This window comes from Pseudonaja textilis, chromosome Z (genome assembly GCF_049901715.1).
Source record: "Pseudonaja textilis isolate UNSWEBS1 chromosome Z, rPseTex1.2, whole genome shotgun sequence".
Classification (NCBI taxonomy): Eukaryota; Metazoa; Chordata; class Lepidosauria; order Squamata; family Elapidae; genus Pseudonaja; species Pseudonaja textilis.
The window spans coordinates 24,317,856-24,337,861 of NC_142008.1; the positions used below are offsets into that span (position 1 = coordinate 24,317,856).

General features: G+C 41.7%; 1 pseudogene; it reads left to right on the forward strand.

The window, feature by feature from the left end:
• The first annotated feature begins 3,593 nt into the window (after nucleotides 1-3,593).
• Nucleotides 3,594-18,206, forward strand: LOC113446468 (macrophage mannose receptor 1-like; annotated as a pseudogene).
• Nucleotides 18,207-20,006: the final 1,800 nt, after the last annotated feature.

The window sequence follows — 20,006 nt, forward strand, 5'->3', positions numbered from 1 at the left end:
AGATGTGAAACAATGCAACATGAAGTAAGGCAAGGCAAGATCAATGGAGGAGCTCAGAGGAGCCAACAACCCAGGTGCCACTAATTAGCTGGTGTAAGCTAGTTTGCCACCTGTGATGCATCCATGATATGCATAAAAGCTCTGAACAGAATGAACTAGCAATTCAGACTGTCAGGACTGCATTGTGTCTAGAATTGTAGATTTCTCTGTCACTGTATCTCATAGATTAAATAAATTTATCTGTAAGCTACTTGGAAAAGGAATAGCATTCAATGAATGAATTTGGAAAGTGTAAAATACCTTAATTCCATGCAGGGGTAGAAAGACCAGTTTTGCTCTTCAGTATGTCACAAAGAAATATCTGAAAGTGAAAAATGAATGTACATTTGAGTTATAGAAAGTTGGTTGTTGAATGAGGTAACAACAGTATACTGTATAAGTCAAGTCTGGGATAATGAAAGAAAATGCTTAGTAAAGAGATCATTGTTAAAAAGTAAGTCAAATAAGGATTTATAATGTCTTTTTGTTAGTTTCATTTCTTCATGGATGTTTTATTGTTCATTAATACCTATATTATTTTTGTTTCTAAGTCTTTTATTTCTCATTCAGCCAGTTTTTCAAATATCAGGTAAATATGATTCAATTACTTGTTTATAAATTTATGTATTTAAATCAATTGTGTAAATATCAATTACTTAAATAACTTTTATTCTGTTAAAAAATGTCACAGTTTTTCAGTTATCTGTTATTTTCCGAATGATGTATGGATACATTCTCTATAATTACTGATTATCTTTAATTAATATTTCAGAAGTTAACATCATAAAGTATTTTTATATATTTTAGAAATATTTTATCTACTTGTTTGTATATTATAGTAAGAATAAATGTGTATTATAATAAAATAAATAATAGAAAGTGCTAAATTTAAATGAATATATACATATATATGTGTGTGTGTGCGTGTGTATGTATGTGTGTGTGTGTGTGTGTATGTGTATGTATGTATGTATGCATATATATATATATATATATATATATATATATATATCTTTGGTTGTTCGGGTTTTCTCCCGCGTAAGATTCGAAGTATCTAGGCAACGTTTCGATGAAGTCTCATTCATCATCTTCAGGCTTCTGTCTTCGGCTCTTGCTTCTCAGAGTGATGTGAGATTGCAGCTGCCTAATCCAAAAGGAAACCCCAACCAAAATCCAAGACAGAGAACAAGAAAACAGCAAAGCCCTCCTCCCATATATAAAAGGCACCACAGACAAAATCAGCAAGATCCTCCAAAAACACAACATTAAAACAGCATTCTGCACAAACAGAAAAATATCCACCATCCTAAGAAACCCCAAAGACAAAATCGAATTAGAAAACCAAGGAGTACACGAAATCCCCTGCACTGCCTGCCCTACCACATACATTGGACAAACTAACAGAAGAATAAGTGCACGCATTGAAGAACATAAGAACTCAATCAAAAAAGAAGAAACGACCTCTTCCCTGGTCCAACACCTCAAAGCCACAGGACATGAAATTGACTTTAAAAATACCAGGACTATCGCCAAAACCGAACACTTCAACAGCAGAATAATCAGAGAAGCCATAGAGATAGAAAAACGCCCACATAGCATGAACAAACGAGACGACACCTCCCGCCTTCCAGCCATTTGGAAACCCGCCCTCATGAACAGACGAGTACCTAACATGAAGAATGACACCAGACCCACACCCATGAGAGCCACACAAGATGCCACCACCACACTTCCATGTAGAAAACAGACTCACACCCACTCAGAAGATGAGACACACGACCATGGACCAGAAGCTGCACTGCAGCTGCATCACTACCCACTTCAAACCCCTCCGAGCCATACATGAAGCAAACCGACACCCACTATGAAAATGCAGCACCACCACGAACTCGAAGCCAAACAGCAAGATCACAGCTCACCAACTCAAATCCCCCAGCAACTAAGACTAACCTGAGCACAACCAAGCCCCCACCTGAACAGAACACGCCTCCAACCAATCAGAACACGGCCAACCCCCAACCAATCAGAACACAGCCAAACCCCTCCCAATGAGAACACACCCCCACCCAATCAGAACACAGCCAAGCCCCCACCCAATCAAGTCCCACCCCCACTAGCAGTTAAAAGGAAGAAGCAGCTGCAATCTCACATCACTCTGAGAAGCAAGAGCCGAAGACAGAAGCCTGAAGATGATGAATGAGACTTCATCGAAACGTTGCCTAGATACTTTGAAATTATGCTTGAGTGTGCCTTCAAAATCAAACATGGTTCCAGTTACACTGTTACCATGCAATGAAACCATTGAATTACAGAAATGGGAATGCAGAAATGACACTCTATTTGCCCTTGCAAAACAAGATCTATTTTTAAATCCTGCTAATGGACATGAGAATGGGGTTATACTATCAGAAAACCTCTCCACAAAAAGTGTTTGGAAGATCTATGAAACAAAGAAGAGCTTGTGTGACCAGAAATATGAAGGTAAATATCAGACAATTAATTGTTGCTGTTGAATTTGCTTACCTGAATTCTTTTTTTTCTCTTTGAATTTTTTTCCCTGAAAAATTGGAATAAGTTGGATAGCAAAGGCATAATTTCAAGTTATATTATTACCTTTAACATAGTAGTGTTGTTGTCTTTTATATTTTCTGAGAAAAATGACATTCATTCTAAGATATAAATTCTGAAAATTGTTCCCTTAGTGAAGTAAACATGGTTACATGTATTGTACACAAACAACATGCATTCCTCAGAACTAAATACTGAGATATTTTTGAATAAATTTTTTACTCTCAGTTCAGTACTTCTCAATCTATGGGTTTTTTTTAAATAGCTCTATTCACTATAGAAGGCAATGCCTTGGGAGCACCCTGCGTATTTCCTTTCAAGTATATAAATAAATGGTATGCTAAATTCATAGTTGACAGTGATGAACACAAACGGTTTTGGTGTGGAACAACTCTAGATGTGGAGAAAGACTCTTTAACTGGATATTGTCCAGTAAAAGGTAAACTTCATAATTTAAATGAAGTCGCTGAGTGAGATCATCCGTCACCATGGACTGAGGTATCACCAATATGCTGATGATACTCAGCTGTATGTCTCGGCCCGTGGTGAGTTAAGTGTTGCTGTGTCCTCCCTCTTGCAGTGCCTGGAGGCTATTAGGGGTTGGATGGGGAGCAATGGGTTGAAACTAAACCCTTGCAAGTTCTAATGGGTTTGGGTTTGGGGTTCATTGGTTCAGGGAGAATTACCACCTTTAGTCTTGGATGGGGTGGCACTACCCCAAACAGCCCCTGTGCATAATCTAGGGGTTTTCTTGGACTCACGACTCCTGTTCGAAGAGCAGGTGGCGGTCATGGCCAGGAGGGCCTTTGCGCAACTGTGGGTTGTGCACCAGTTACACCCTTTCCTGGATCAGCAGTCCCTACTCACAGTCACTCATGCCCTGGTCACTTCCCATCTTCATTATTGCAACGCACTCTACATGGGGCTGCCCTTGAAGAGCATCCAGAAGCTCCAGTTGGTGCAAAATGCATTGGCCGCATGGTTTTATGCAGACCCTGGTATGCACATGTGTCATCTCTCCTGCAGGAGCTGCATTGGTTGACGATTTGTTTCCAGGTGCAATTCAAGGTGCTGGTTATCGCCTTTAAAGCCCTTCATGGCTTGGGCCTGGGTTATCTAAGGAAACATCTCTTGTCAATCACATCCACCTGACCCATTAGAGCGAGGAGGCAGGGAATGTTGCAAGTCCCACCTCTGAGGGAGATATACCTGGTGGGACCCAGAAGAAGGACCTTCTCCATGATAGCTCCGTCTCTCTGGAACATCATTGCCCTAGAGATTAGAATGGCCCCCACTCTAGCTCTTTTCCGAAAGGCACTGAAGACCTGGTTTTGCCAGCAGGCCTGCGGAATCCAGAGAGGGATGGAGCCCATCAGGTGGCTAGTGTGATCTGCTGTCATCAGGGAGGGGGATGGGAGTTGGTTTTTTATTTTTTTGTTTTTGTTTTTCCCAAATTTTGTTCTATTGTACTTTACTAATTTATTTGATTCTTTTTGTTAGTTTTCATTGTTTTTATTTTTTGTTTTAAATATGATTTTACATTGTGTAAGCTGCCTCGAGTTGCCATGGGCGAATAGGCAGCAATATAAATAAATAAACAAACAAACAAACAAACAAACAAATAAATAAATAAATAAATGTATTATCTGGTAAAACTGTGCATTATTTCAGGGTAGGAATGGCAAATGAGCGAATAATCTGTGTGAACAGAATTGTGGATACATCTGTAAAAGAGTGAACTCTTCAGTACAGGCACCTGGACCTTCTCCAGGTAGATTGTAAACTGGAAATTAAGTTAACTGAATAAATATTCTTTCACTGATATGAATGGCATTCGTGACCCAGATAACATTTTTTCATATTCTTTTCCTACTGAGGGTTGCTGGCCACTACCGGACTGTGCCTATTCAGAATTGGGCCATGTAAGTGGCTGGCTGGAGTGTGTGCGCAGGCACAGCTCAACTTACATGAGTGAAGGGCCAGTGGGCGCTATTGTGCATGCGTGCTGGCCTGCCTCTCACACCAATCAAGCTGCATGCATGCATGCCAACCTACCATTTGCATAAGGGCTGCATGTATGCGCAAGTTCGTGCAGCACAGTTCCCTTCTCTAGCAGGGCCGCCAAGCCACAAAGATTGGGGACTGCTGATCTAGAGTAACAGAAAAGAATATATCTACCTGAGGTGGAGAACATGCAGAGATTCAGGTTCATTATGCAGACAGAATTTTGTTTAGGCCAGAAAGGGTCCACTCAATGGCAGGAGGCAAGGCAAAAATCCTAAAATCCTAAATATACACACTGACACTTATAGTCGGGGTGGGTGGGGGAAGAGATGCTTGTTCTTCATCATTATTCTGATGATCCAAGATTCTGAGGGAATAAGGAAAAAATTCTATTTAGCATCATATTTAAGAAAATTTTAATATGAGAAGTAGCACACCTCTTAGATGAGTTAAATCCTGAAGATTTGCATAGGAAAGATCTTAAACTGCAGATGGTCATCATCTTATGACAAGATATCTAACAATAATTCAAAATTAAGACAGACCCAGAATCCAAGTGCTGTAAAACATCTCTAGCCATCATAAAATGTCATCTCATTCCTCACCTGCTTCCTGAGTTAATGTAACTGCATTTCAAGGACCTGGCAACTAGCTTACATATGGAGGCTTGCTTCCCAGCATGCACTTGGTTAGAGGGTTTGGGCTGATGGGTAAATGAGCAGGGTTAATTTCAAACAATACAGTTGGGCCATTGTCTCTCCGGCCACTAGATGGGGATAGAGAGCCACAACAACATATAAACCTTATATGCTGTGCCCCTGAGAACCTCTACTAATTATATATATGCGTGTGTACACACAGACGCACACACACACACACACACACACACACACACACACACACACACACACACTGGCGTAGTTTTAGGTTTTCTGCCAAATTTATTTTCAAAAAAGTTTATTCAGTAAATTTCTAAGAATTAAGATGAAACTTTTAAAGGAAAGCAACAGTCTAATTTATAGTCATGTCAATTAACATGCACTGCAAAAAGCACTATATAGGGCATAAAAAGTATCTGCCTGATCCATGAAAAACTAACTTCAAAAATCAAATTTGATTACAATAAATCTTGATCACACTTCTAGCAAATATCCTCATAACAATGGACAAATTACTCTCATCTTTAATAAGAATTGTCTTTTTTTTTTTTGTGACTGTCTGTAAGGTCTTTTCTTCTTCCAGACTATTGTCGGCAGTGCTTTTCTTTATCTCTGGTTTTATTGTAATTGTTTTCTCTACTTCTGTTATCCCCACTTTCCCCACCCCCTTCCCTTCCCTTTCCTCTTTCCTCTCTCAAGCTTTCCTCTCTTTCCCTCTTGGCCCATGCCAAGACCTGTTCGTCTTTTTGTTGTATAAACTTTGTAGCTGTGTTGTTGTTGTTTTTTAAAAAGTAAAACTAATAAAGTTTATATAAAAAAAATAATAAGAATTGTCAGATTTGCTTCTACTAAATTCTATTTATTGAATTAATTGCATCATAATACAAGGTCAAGATTTTCTCCCTACTTCCACTCCCAATTCTTGATGGTGTACATATAACTATTGTCTTTTTTAGATGATCTTAAGCCAGTTAAATATCCAGGTGACTGGGTTGGATATGCAAAGCACTGTTACCGTCTGAACAGAGATCGCAAAACGTGGAAGGATGCCTCAGTTTCCTGCCAAAAGGATGGTGGACATTTACTAAGTATACATGACATTGAGGAATACAGCTTTGTTTTTTCTCAGCTTGGTTACAGAAAGTATATTTGGAACACTTATTTCCTCTTTCATATATTCTGTGGATACATGGATTCCAGGAAAAGACAGGAATAGCTGCTGATCACAAAGAAAAAAGAGTACTTATTTAGATTTTAAAATATTTGTAAAAAAAACTTTTGAGCTTGTGTGGTTTAAATGATGCTACAACTGCTGCATATTTCTAGGGCAGATTAGCACATTCTGCTGCATCCAGAATATATCCTAACCAACATAGAACAGAATTCTATGGGTTTGAGGATTATGGGCTTGAGGACTTCATGCATTACATTTGAGAATAAATAAATAAAATGGGTGTATCTTTTTAGAACCAACAGATAATTTGTGGATAGGCTTAAATGACTAGAAGACTTTTTCATATTTTGAATGGAATGATGGTACTACAGTGAGATACATCAGATGGCAGAAAGGAGAACCCAACACTTATAAGCAACGTGCAGGAAGACTGTGTCATCATGAGTGGGAAGGTAACAAATGCTTAATTATCCAGTGGATTTTTTTTTCTGTTTTCCTTTGGATAACATTTGTGTCTAGAAATTTATTTGATACAACTTATTCTTTCATAACATAATTTATTCTATAGATCAATGTTTCTTAAACTTCTTCCTTTCAAGGATACTTTCCATTTTTAAAAATTATGGAGAATCCCCAAAGAACATTTGTTTCTATGGATTACTGATATTTATCATATTATAAATTACAATTGACTCATTTGCTGCTGCAAATTTCACAATTGTGGATGGGCTTTAATATTGTATTATTTTTCAGTGTGGGCTGGCAAATAATTCTGATTTTGTGAGTCTTATGACTACACTTTAAGAAATACTATAATATTCCAATTTTGAGAAATTTTAAAAGGCGGGTTAGAAGCTTTTTTATTTCGTTAGGGGATAAATGTAAAATCTGGTTGTTCTACTGTAATATATCTGACACTTCTACATTAATACTTCAAATAATCATGGATGTGTATATTCTGGAGCTCATCTCAGAGCATTATTTTAAATACATTGTTCTTCCATTGCTTTTTATAAAGTATAGCTTGCTGGGTTGCTGTTAGTACTGAGCTAATTTTATTGATTTGATTTGTAAGGACATCACTTAAATATTTGGGGGGACAGGGAAGATACTAATAAATAGATTAATTGTGTAAAGTAAATAACTTGATCCTCAACACCAATAAGACCAAGGAGCTTATAGTGGGTTATAGAAGGAACAGATCAGACATCCAGCCCTTGCTTATCAATGGAGACCAAGTGGAGCAAGTGGCCAGTTTTAAGTTTCTGGGTGTTACCATAAAAGAGGACCTCACATGGGGTGCTCACATTGCAGCCCTGGTCAAAAGGACCCAGCAGAGATTATACTACCTGAGATTTCTCAGAAAACAACAATTGAATGAAAAACTGCTGGTCATCTTCTACCACTGCACCATAGAGAGTATGTTAACTTACTGCACCTCTGTATGGTTTGCCATCGCAAAGTGGCAGATAGGACAGCACTCCAGAGGGCTAACTTCATTGGTCAGAAGTTCATTGGTTGCCCTCTCCCCTCTTTGAAAGAGCTTTATAGCTCCCACTGCCTTAAGAAAGTTCAAAACATTCTTAAAGATCTGTCTCATCCTGGGAACCCTTTTTTTGAACTATAACCATCTGGCAGATGGTACAGAATAATAAAAACAAGAACATATAGGCTGAAAACAGCTTCTATCCCAGGCCAGTAGCTCTTTTGAATTCTACTGTATAGTACAGTGTTGGTGTGGTATCAGGGGTTTCGGTTCAATGTGTGGAGTGTGAAGGATGTGTTTTTGTGTTTATTTTTTATGGTCATGATATGCACTGAAGATGGGGTTTGATTTCATTGTATGAGATGCAATAACAATAAAGTAAACTAAACTAAACTTAGCTTCCTATATAACTTTGTAATTAGGGAAGGCTCTGAGGGCTACTAAGAAAACAGATAAGCATTAAAGATTTTAGACAACCGCAACTATAACAAGCATTGTGCAGTAGTCCAGTTCATAAAAAAGCAAAATAATATAAATCAAAACAAAAATAGGAATGGGTAAAAATAATGGATTCCTTTTCAGTACTTTGTTCACCTTTCCATCCTCAGAATGGATACTGGGCAGATCATTTTTGTGAAGAGGAATTAGGATACATCTGTAAAAAAGAACCTTCAGAATTTCTTCCTGGAATAGATGAAGTTGCTGATGCAAAGTGCCAGAAAGTAAGTCGCAAGAATTTTGTAGCTCTTGATCTATTCGTTTTCATATGAAATTTTAGAGATACGAACCAGAAATCTAGTATTGCCTTGAGATTAACATTTCCTGCCACTCCAAACATTGGTGTTGACTATTAGCAACCACATAGATAGATAGATTTTTCTCTGCAATATTATAAGAAGACAAGTTATTCATCTTTACTATATGATAAAGAAGAAAAAAACTAGCTGAAGTAATGGTTAAGCAGAAAAAATACATTTTGATATAATTTTTATGGATAGGAATATATTTAGATTGGGTTGAATCTGAAAACTGACCAGATCACAGCATAACCAGACATAATGGCAGATTTGTTGGACATCCAAATTGAAAAAAATGTTCTTACAAAATTAAGCAAATCTAAAGGTATGATACAGAATTGGAATGTTGTGAATTTACATGTATCAAAATTTATTGATTTCATAGCACCTTTTCAATTCTGGGTTCAAAGTGTAGAATAGTGAGATTATTACATAAAGTATAAACATTAAAAAAATTAAAAATTGCACTTTCATCAAGAAACTTAGATAATCCAAGAATCTTTGGATTTGGGCAGGATAAAAATATGAAAAATAAATCAATTAATCCAAGCTAATAAGGTTCTGTGTGTATATATGCTATGTCAACAGGGCTGGAAAAGGTATGCTTTCTATTGTTACTTAATTGGAAGGACACCTGCTCAGAAGCTTGTGAAACAAAACAAGGATTTCTGATCTCTGTGGAGAATAGGTAAAATATGGTGAAAGGAACAAAACCAAATGTCTTTACAGTGTTAAAGGTAAAATGCTATATTAGTAAATAGTACAGATATAATTTATAAATAAATAACATATTTGAGTTGAGTTACGTGATTAATTTTTTCTTTTGATAAGGGTGTGTGATCAAAAAAGTATGGAGACCATTACTATAGTGATTCCCAACAACTCTAAAATATGTAGACTTCAACTCCCAGAATACCCCAGACAGACAGTTGGGGAATTCTGGGAGTTGAGTCCACAATCTTAAAACTGCCAAAGGTTGGGAGAATATTATGATTTAATTGTAACTAGCAATTAGCTGGTCAGACTAAGTCTAGAGAGCTGCCACATGTAACTTTTTTATTTGTAGCAGGGATTGAGCAGGCTCTACCATTGGCCATACTGGTAGGATTTACCCCAGGCACCATTTATTAAGAGAACTCAGCAAAATAGAGACCTGCTTTATCCTAAACCTTCAAAAGGACACAGCACTGTAGTCTATAAGAGAAGTTTAATTGCTGGCCGTAGCAAAAGTTATGGAAACATACTTCTTAGCTCTGATCAGGAGTTTATAAAAAGATTTTATTTTTTTAAAAAAAGAATTTTATTAATTTTCAATAAACAAACATACACAAACAAAACACAAAACATAAAAACATAAAACTTCTTTTTGGAAAGTGGCCTAATCCCGGGTTACATCTTTTGGTACAGACATAAATCAAGTTCATGCTCACTTTATATACCATTTCATATCTTATTTACCATTCTATATTTTTGTTAAGTTTGAGCAATGAGAGGCTGAACCAGAGCATGAGTGCAACAATACTTTATTAAATAATAAAGGGCTGACCGTGCTTGCCAAGCCTGGAACTGGCTCGCAGCAATCAGCGACTGGTTGGACCCCGCAGCCTGCTTTTATAGCTGGCTGCTGGGGAGAACCAACCAATGAGGAAAGGGGGAAGAACGCCCACTCAAAGTGAGTGGACCTGAGTGAGAACTCCTATAGTTCTCAGGACATAACACCCTTCCCCCAGATGCGAACATGCATAGTCTTTGAGGTAGGCAGGAGGTTTATGTTGGCGCCGGGAAGCGTAGTTCTGGAACATTGTCCGTCCGTCCGGGGTCTGCCTGGGTAGGCAGAGTCGGCAAAGTGTCCCCAGTGTGCCCCTCGGTTTGGGCCTGCCCTGGGCTCGTAGGGTTGCTCTCTGGGGATGTGCTCTCGCAGGCTGGATCGGGCTGGTCAACTGTCTGGGCGCCGCTGTCTGTGTTCGGGCTTTCTGAACCGGTTGAAGGTGTGAGCTGATCGCCGGGCGTGATGTGGATGTGAGGCTGAGGATGAAACCTTCCCTCGCCTAGAGTCTCTGGGTCCCTGCTGGCGATGGTGCTGAGGCGTCTGCGCAGTTGGTCTATGTGCCTTCTCCAGACGCGGCCATCCTCCAGTTTGACCCGATATGATCGCGCGCCCGGTGATGGCTACGATCTCGCCCGGGATCCACAGGGGGTCTCCAGCGAAGTTCCTCGCGAAAACTGGCTCCTGTAAGATAAAATGTCTAACCCCGATGAGGAAGCGAGGGGGTGTCAGGGCAGTATTGTGGGTGTAGTCTGTCCAATACAGTCCTCAGGCGCCTGCCCATCAGGAGCTCAGCTGGGGACTTATTGGTGACTGAACAAGGAGTTGAGTGCTGGCTCATCAGAAACCGCGAGAGTTTGTGGTGCCAGTCATCTTTGTTGAACCTTGCCAGGGCTTCTTTGGTGGTCCTGACGGCCCTTTCAGCCAGCCCGTTACTGGCAGGGTGAAATGTGGCTGTGAAAATGTGGCGGATACCCAGGTTGGCAGCGAAGCGGCTGAACTCAGTCGATGCGAACTGTGGGCCATTATCGGAGACGATGGAGTCGGGTAGCCCGTGTGTAACGAACAGGCGTGTCAACACGTTGGTGATTGCTAGTGTGGTGGTCGTGGATAGCTGCGCTACGTCAATCCACTTGGAATAAGCATCCACGACCACCAGGAACATCTTCCCATGCAGAGGGCCCGCTAGGTCGATATGGATTCTAGACCAAGGGGCGCTGGCGTTTTCCCATCTAGTAGGGGTGGCAATGGGGGGAGCAGGATGGGATTCCTGGCAAATGTTGCAGGAACTTACCCAATTGACAATGTCCTCATCTAGACCCAGCCACCACACGTAGCTGCGTGCTAACGCTTTCATTCTCATGATGCCAGGATGTCCCTCGTGCAACGCTTCCAGAACTCGGGTATGAGGCCGGGATGACCACTCGCATGCCCCATAGTAGACAACCCTGCAGACTTGACAGTTCCTGCATGCGAGTCTTAAAAGGTGTGAATTTGTTATCAACATTGCCACCCGGCCACCCCCTCCTCACCCAGTCGAGCACCTGGGCGAGTGTTCGGTCTGTCTTGGTTTTGGCAGCAATGTCCATGGCCGTGATGGGTAGGTCCAACTGGGTAATTTCGAAAATAGCGTGGACAGGAGGCGGGGTCTTCAGCCGGGGCCGGCAAGGGCAGCGACTGAGGGCGTCAGCGTGGGACAGTGTTTTGCCCGGGCGGTGTACCAGTCTGTAGGAGTAGGCTGCTAGGAAGAGAGTCCACCTTGTCATCCTAGGGGAGAGGACTTGAGGGTCTGCTTGTCCCGGCTAGGAGACCCAGGAGGGGTTTGTGGTCAGTGACCAGCTCGAAAAAATGGCCGAAAAGGAATTCGTGAAATTTTTTCACGGCTGCAACAGCTGCTAGGGCTTCCTTATCAATCTGGCTATAATTGCTCTCCGTGGTAGAGAGCGTCCTTGAGAAAAAGGCGATGGGAGCTTCGGGCGCCATTGGGAAGCCTGTGACTTAGTACCGCCCGATTCCAAAAGGAGGCGTCAGCTGCCAGTACTAAAGGGAGGCTAGGGTCGAATTGGATAAGTACCGCCTCTGACGTGATTAGTGATTTGACGGCGTTAAAGGCATGGTCTTCCTTGTCCCCCCAGTGCCATGGTGACTTTTTATCCAGTAATCTGTGTAGGGGTTCAGCTACTGATGCTTTATGGGGCAAAAAGGATGTGTAAAAGTTCAATAGCCCCAAGAACGCCTGCAGTTCTGTTTTGGAGGTTGGAGTGGGTGCCTCGTGGATTGCCTTAACCTTGGACTCCAGGGGATGAATGCCAGAGGCGTCAATTTTATAACCCAGAAAGTCCACCTGTCTAGTGGCAATGGTACATTTTTCTTTTTCAACTTGAGGCCATGCTGTCTGAACCTCTCTAACACAGCTCGAACTCTTTGGAAGAGTTGGGGTCTGTCCCTGGCCGAGACTAAGATGTCGTCGAAGTAGGGTACTACACCAGGAGGCCCTGCAAAATCTGCTCCATGAGGGATTGAAAATACCCGGGGCCACACTTACGCCAAATTGGAGACGCTTGCATCGGAAGGCACCCCTGTGAGTGACAATTGTCTGGAGTTCCGCTGTTTGGTTATCTACAGGAACTGCTGATATGCTTGAGACATGTCCAATTTAGCAAAAATGGTGCCTGGTTCGAATGTGTGTAATAAGTGTTGGATGACGGGCACAGGATAAGTGCTAACTTGCAGAAATTTATTGATTGTCGTCTTGTAGTCCGAGCAAATTCTCAGGCTACCGTCTTTTTTGAGGGTGTGACAATGGGCGTCTCCCACTTGGCGAAATCTGTTGGCTCAATGACCCCTTGTTTTAATAGTTTATCCAATTCTGCATCTAGTTTTGGCCGAATAGCGAATGGGACCCTACGCGGTTTTAGTCTGATTGGGACTGCTTGGAGGTCAACCGAGAATGAGATGGGGGTACCCTTATAACACCCCAGCTCTTCGCTGAATACGTCTGAGTAATCAGCGAATAAGGAGTCAGTGTCTGAGGTTGAGACAGCATGGACTCCTGTTAGCCCTAGGCCGAGATGGGAAACCAATCGAGCCCCAATAAGGTGGGTAGATTGCCGTTAACTACCACTAGAGGTAGGTGGCCTTTAAAAGCTTTAAAACTGACAAGGAACTTGCCTCTGCCGATTACAGGAATGGTCTTCCCCTGGTAGTCCTTCAGGCCAAACTGGCATCTCTGGAGCCGGCTAGTGGATAGGCTTGGTTGGAGCCTCTTAAGGGTGTTCCACGAGATAATTGAGAGCGCTGACCCTGTGTCAACCTCCATGCGGCACGGTTTACCTTCTAGGGAAACGGAGAGAGAAATTTTACTCACAGTGTGGCACGTGTGTTTGGCAAGGTGGTGCGTGCGACAGTTCAGTACTTGCCTCTGTGGTCCCGAGTGTGAGGGAGGGTGCCTTAGTGCTGCGCTTTGGGGGGCTTGGCAGACTCTCGCGATGTGTCCCCTTTTATGGCAGTTATTGCAGGTGGCTCCTTTAAACTTGCAGGTGGCCCTCTGATGAGATCCCCCACAGGCTAGGCACAGGGTGATGTGCTTGGGAGGACCGCTGTTTTCTTGTCTGGCTCCTACCTGCGGCCGTCTGTCATTGGATAGGCAGTGGACTTCGTTTTCATCACTTATGGGTTCCTCTGCTACCACTTCCTTGGAGTGGACTGGGAGTGATGTCAGCTTGGCGCTAGGGCCCTGGATTTCGGTGGCTGATGTTGTTGCCAACTCGGCTGCCAAGGCTTCCTCGACTGCTTGTGCGAGGTTGAGGTCTTTCTTTGCAGAAGTCGCCTTTGCAGGTGGAGGTCCTTGACCCGCAGACTAATTGATCGAGGAGCATGTCCTCCAGGTAGGTTCCAAACCCACAATGCAGTGCTGCTGTTCTGAGAGCTGGCCATATATTGATTTATGGTCTCCTTGCTCGATTGCTTCCTCATCACGGAAGGTGAATCTTCTGGCAATCTGTGAGGGCCTGGGGGAATAGTGGTTAGTGAGAATTTCAAGTAACTCACGAGGGGCCACGAGCGCTGCGGCCGTATCGTAGACGGTGGCCCGCAGTAGATTAGGAAATACGATTTTTCCGATGCTCCCCGCATCCGCCAGGCCAACTGCATCGATATAATGATTGAAGCGGTTCTTATCGATTCCCACTTCTCCTTGTCTGGTTTAAACACCGGGAAGACTGGATTGGAACTCATGGTGCTGGAACCGGTTGAATAACCTGAGGAAAAAATCTCTCTGGGGCAGTAGACAATGTTTTAGAGCCCGTGGTGGGCAAGTGATTTCAGCTCGGGAGAGGCTGTTTTAAATCCTCTCTTTCTCTCTGGGTTAACCACGTTAGACTGTTAGCCGTTGATGGTGTTTGGGTTCGCGCCTGAGTGGGCGTCAGTGACTGGCTACAGTGCTGTGCTGTACCTTTTATGGTTTGAAATTCAAATGACAACCATTTGAATTTCGCGCCTGACCTGATAGCGAGCTGCTGGCTCGCAGCGCTTCACTTTCCCTGTAGCAGGGCTAACAAGCGGCTACAGACGCTTCTAACTTTCGATTCTGACCGCTCTCTCTGGCTGCGGATCAGTGTTTGCTCTTTTTGTTTGCTCTTTTTGTTGGCTGACCGCTCTCTCTGGCTGCGGATCAGCGTTCCACTATCGCCGCCGATCGCTCTCTCTGGGCTGCGGATCGGCGGCTAGTGACTCAGCGGTTGCATGGTGCTACTGGTAGCCATCCCACCCTCGTCGCCAGTGTTAAGTTTGAGCAATGAGAGGCTGAACCAGAGCATGAGTGCAACAATACTTTATTAAATAATAAAGGGCTGACCGTGCTTGCCAAGCCTGGAACTGGCTCGCAGCAATCAGCGACTGGTTGGACCCCGCAGCCTGCTTTTATAGCTGGCTGCTGGGGAGAACCAACCAATGAGGAAAGGGGGAAGAACGCCCACTCAAAGTGAGTGGACCTGAGTGAGAACTCCTATAGTTCTCAGGACATAACAATTTTCTATATGGCTTCTCCCCTCTTTTCACTCTCTTAATTCTATTTTATTTATTTCATCTCAATTTAAATCATTATACTGATATCTTTTGTCCGTTCTGTAATCATCTATTTTTCTTTTCTTATTAACACAATATTTCTCCTGTAATCGCTAATTGAAGTATGACGCTTTTATATTTTTCCCCTAAATTTAACACTTAAAATAATATATAATTCTCATTCTGATTCTGCTTAGCACATTCTAAAACTACCTACTACATTTTAAGATAAAATAATAATAAATTTATAATATAGTTAAAACAATAATCCATAGTATATTAAACTTTATCATTTATGCATTTTAGTATTTTGTTAAATCATATAAAGATCCAATTTTCTGACATTATTTCAATTAAAGATACAAAAATACAATTTTATACACTTTTGCAGAGTCTCTTTTGTGATCCTAGTCTTTTTACCCCCGCATCTCTTAATCTCCACCCTCTTGGTCTCCACTCTCTTCTATAAACACAAACTATTCTATCTTTCCCCTGGATTTAACACTTAAAATAATGTATAATTTCCATTCTGATTCTGCTTAGTACATTCTACATACATTTTAAAATAAAAAAATAATACATTTATAATATGGTTAAAACAATAATCCAAAGCAAATTAAACTCTATCATTAAATCTTAAACATTTTACATATTCCCTTTAATATTTTTTTAAATATTAATCATATACAAACATCATATAATGTTCCATTTTTCTAACTCTATTTCACGTGCAATACTACAATACAATCTTATGTGCTCTTGCAGAATCTCTTTTTAATTTATATTTTACCCGTTGTCTCTGAAAAAGATCTGTTTTTTTACATCTTGTTTCAAGCCTTTATGACTTCTCTTCCCTTTTTCCTTTCCTTTCTCTTCCAATCTAGCCATTTTATCCCCCATCTCTTAGTCTCCACCCTCTTAATCTCCCCTCTCTGTTGTATTCCTCTTTTCTGTTGCTTTCTGACATTGTATCGATTTTTCACCTTATTTTCCCTTTTTTTAGTTGTTTTTTTAAGTCTTAAATTCTCCATTCTCTTTCCCTTCTTTCCCTTTTCTTCCTCAACTAAAGTTATTCTTCTTCATCCCAGCTTTCTTGTTGTTGTAATTCCTGGTAAGTAGAAATCACCATTTCCAAAAAGTGGAAAACAGATCCAGAAGAACCCTTCCCCTCTTGTTCCCCTTCTCTTAACTTTTGAAATTCCATTTTCAATTCTTCCACGGATAATGCCATTGTGAAGTTTTTTTTTAAACAACCCAAAAGTTATTAGTCTTTCAAAAAATAGATTACAAAAGTCCCAAAGTCACCAAGCAACCCTAATCAACACAAACTGTTTCATTTAGCACCTTCTTCTTTTTGTACTCTGTCTTCTTGGGGTAGAATCAATTGCAAAGTTCCAAAATGAATTTTTTTGAAGTCTTATTACAGTTTATCTCTAGTCTTAAAAGCTCCAAGCAATCTCCTCCAGAAAAGTCTTAATATAGGTTCTTTATCTCTCCCTTCCCATTTATAGCAAAAAAAGAATTTTTAAATCTTTAATTCCAGTATTCAGAAATCTTTAATACCCCTTTTGGTTTTATTTTTCAAATTTAATTACCTTCTGTTGCCAAGATGGGTTTTTCCAATTTCCTTCTGCTATTTCCATAGGGAAGAAGAGTGAAGAAAAAAAACTTTCCCTTTAAACTTTCTTCCGCCAAACACTTTCACTTTCTCCTGCTTCCTCCTGCACAGTCTTGTCCGGGTGAAAGTTTCTTTGTGGCGGCTATTGCTGACCGCCGCTCCACCGCTTTTGGAAAAAGGAGTTCAGTCAGCTGAAGAGGGGGGTTGCGATTCCCCCAAACCCCTGCTGGACCTCCTCTATCTTCAGTCACCTCTACGGGATGACCATTAACCCCCAAATCCAGCTGGATAGGGGGCACGCCAGTGGCGAGCGCAGCAGGAACTGCACACGATCACAGATTCCTGCCACCGCCGAAGCCTTTCAAACCGGAAGCCCAGTTTGTAAAAAGATTTTAAACCTCCAGATCTGACAGGATGATGATAATTATAATTTTATCCCATCTTTTAAAAATATACAAATGTACTGAATCCTCCTGCCTCCTAGTTTCCCCACAACAATCCTTTGAAGTGGACTGACTAGTAAAAGTGTAAAATGGGCCTAATCTGCAGAATCTGAAAGTGGAAAAAAATCATAGAACATCCTGATTTGAATTATTTTTACCACAGATTTGAGCAGGCCTTCCTGACTAGCCAAATTGGACATTTTCCTGAAAAATATTTCTGGATCGGCCTTTCGGATGTAGTGAATCCAGGGTCTTTCAACTGGACCAATGAAGACACCATTCAGTTCACTTACTGGAATGCAAAAATGCCTGGTATGGAGTCTGTCAGAGCAAATACAGGCAGGAAAGCTTTTATCTTCCTTTAGCTTGTCTATAGAGATGCATTAAATCTGGCTCTGGTCATCCATTCTGCCAGGCCAAATCCCAGCTGTATTGCCATGAGAATGGGAGATGCTGCTGGATTGGGGATGTTGTCAGTTGTGAGGAGAGGGCTGCCTTCCTTTGCAAGCATTTGACTGAAGGAGTGACTCCTCCTCCAATCCCGAGAACAATGCCCCCCCTTCCATGTCCTGAAGGATGGACTGCAAGTCCAATGAGGAATGTCTGCTTCAAGGTGGGTCAGTTTGTTTGCTTGCTCAACCAGATCAGGCCAAGTCAGGAGGCAGACACTGCAATAGGAGCACAGTCTGTTCTCCCTCCTCTTCCAGAGGGGATTTGGTGCCCTAAAGTTATGATTAATTTTCCTCTGGAAAACCAATACAGTGATTGGAAGAACAGGAAAGACATCATAGAAAATGCTGGAAACTGATCATATTCCAGTTTCCAGCATTTGAGAACATGAATTGCAACAAATGTCAAAAATAATTTTAAAAGTTTTTTTCATCATGTAAGGTCAAGGAAACAGTCAGTCCACTGATAAGGAAGTGATGAGCAGTATGCGAAAAGCAGACTTGCTTAATTCATTCTTTGTGTCTGTTTGAACACAAAAAGGGGGAAAATAGCACAATCTATCAAAAACAGAATCTTAAAAGACAGAATAGGAATACAAATTCAAATAGAAAAGAAAATTATAAGAGAACACCTGTCCACTCTAGATGAGTTCAAATCACCAATACCAGATGGATTAATCTCAGAGTTCTGAAGGAGCTGGCAGAGAGTTGATGTGGTTCCCATCTTTAAAAAAAGAAGAAGGTGGATCCAGAAAATTACAGACCAATCAGTCTAACATGAATAACTGGAAAAATCCTGGAAAAGACAATTAAGAAAAGGATCTACAAATAACCTAGAAACAAGCAAAGTTATAACCAAAGTTATAACCAGAAGGTTTCTGTTCTGTCGCAGGAACAGATCTGACTTGAGACCAGTGTGAATTCAGCTCTTTATTTACTCTTAGTAACTTCAACAAAACCGGAGCCACAGCAGCCTCTTTTATAGCGGCTGCTCGCGGCTTGTGGTGAATGACGTCTCCTTAAACTTCCCGCGGTCAGGCGGACCAATTACAAAACAGTATTCAAGTATTCAGGATGGATCAATCAATAGGCAGCATTGGCAGACCAATCAGAATGCAGTATTACAAGTATACAAATATATAACACCCCTCCCCACTTGGTTTGGTCCAACCTACGTTATGTAGTCACAAAGTAGGTGGGGCTTTTATGGTTCCTACTTGACCTGCACAATTCAGTTGCTGTGTTGTCTTCGGCTGGTTCGGACGGGATCGCTGTCTCTCCGATCTTTCTCCGTGGAACCTCCTGGAAGGGTGAGTCAGCCATGCCGCTCCCACCCAGTCTACCCAGGCTGGTTGAGTCGGCTCTGCCGTTCCCACCTGGTCTACCTGGGCTGGTTGAGTCGGCTCGGCTGCTTCTTCCAGGAGTGGCTTTATGTTGTTTTTCCGCTGCCAGCTCCCTTCTTTTGAAGTCGTCTGCAGGTAAGTAGTTTTGATTTCTTGACGGGTCTACTGGTGGTGTTGGTTGGTGATTTGTTTTTTGTCATGTTCGTGGAGGGTCTCCCCCTCCCCTTTTATTTGCATTTGAGGGATCTCCCCCCCCCCCGGCTTTATTATTGTCTGTTTGATGTGGTGCTTGTGTGTGGATATGTTCTTCGCTCCTAGAGTTGTCAGTGTTTCTTTCTATTGTTCTAGACCTCAGTTGGTCTATGTGTCTCTTCCAGCTTCTTCCATCCTCCGTTTCTAGTCTGTATGACCGGGGTCCCGTTATTTGGGTTATTCTAGCCGGTATCCAAAGTAGATCCCCCACAAGGTTTTTTGCGTATACCAGATTCCCAGTTGTAAATGTGCGGTACTTACTGGAGGAGTCTGGTGGCTTTTCAGGGTTGCATGTGGAGTGTAATCTGTCCAGGTGCGACCGAAGTTTCCTGCCCATCAAGAGTTCTGCTGGGCTCTTATTAGTCGTGGTGTTCAGTGTTATATATTGAATGGTTAGCATTTTATAGATTTTGTCTTGGATGTCACCCGTGTCTAGTTTATCTAATGCCTCTTTGGTATACCGAACCATGCGTTCCACCCGCCTGTTTGTAGCCAGCCGGATGGGCACTGTTAGGGCATGCCATATGCCCTGTTCGGCAAGCACTTTTTCAAATGACAACGCTG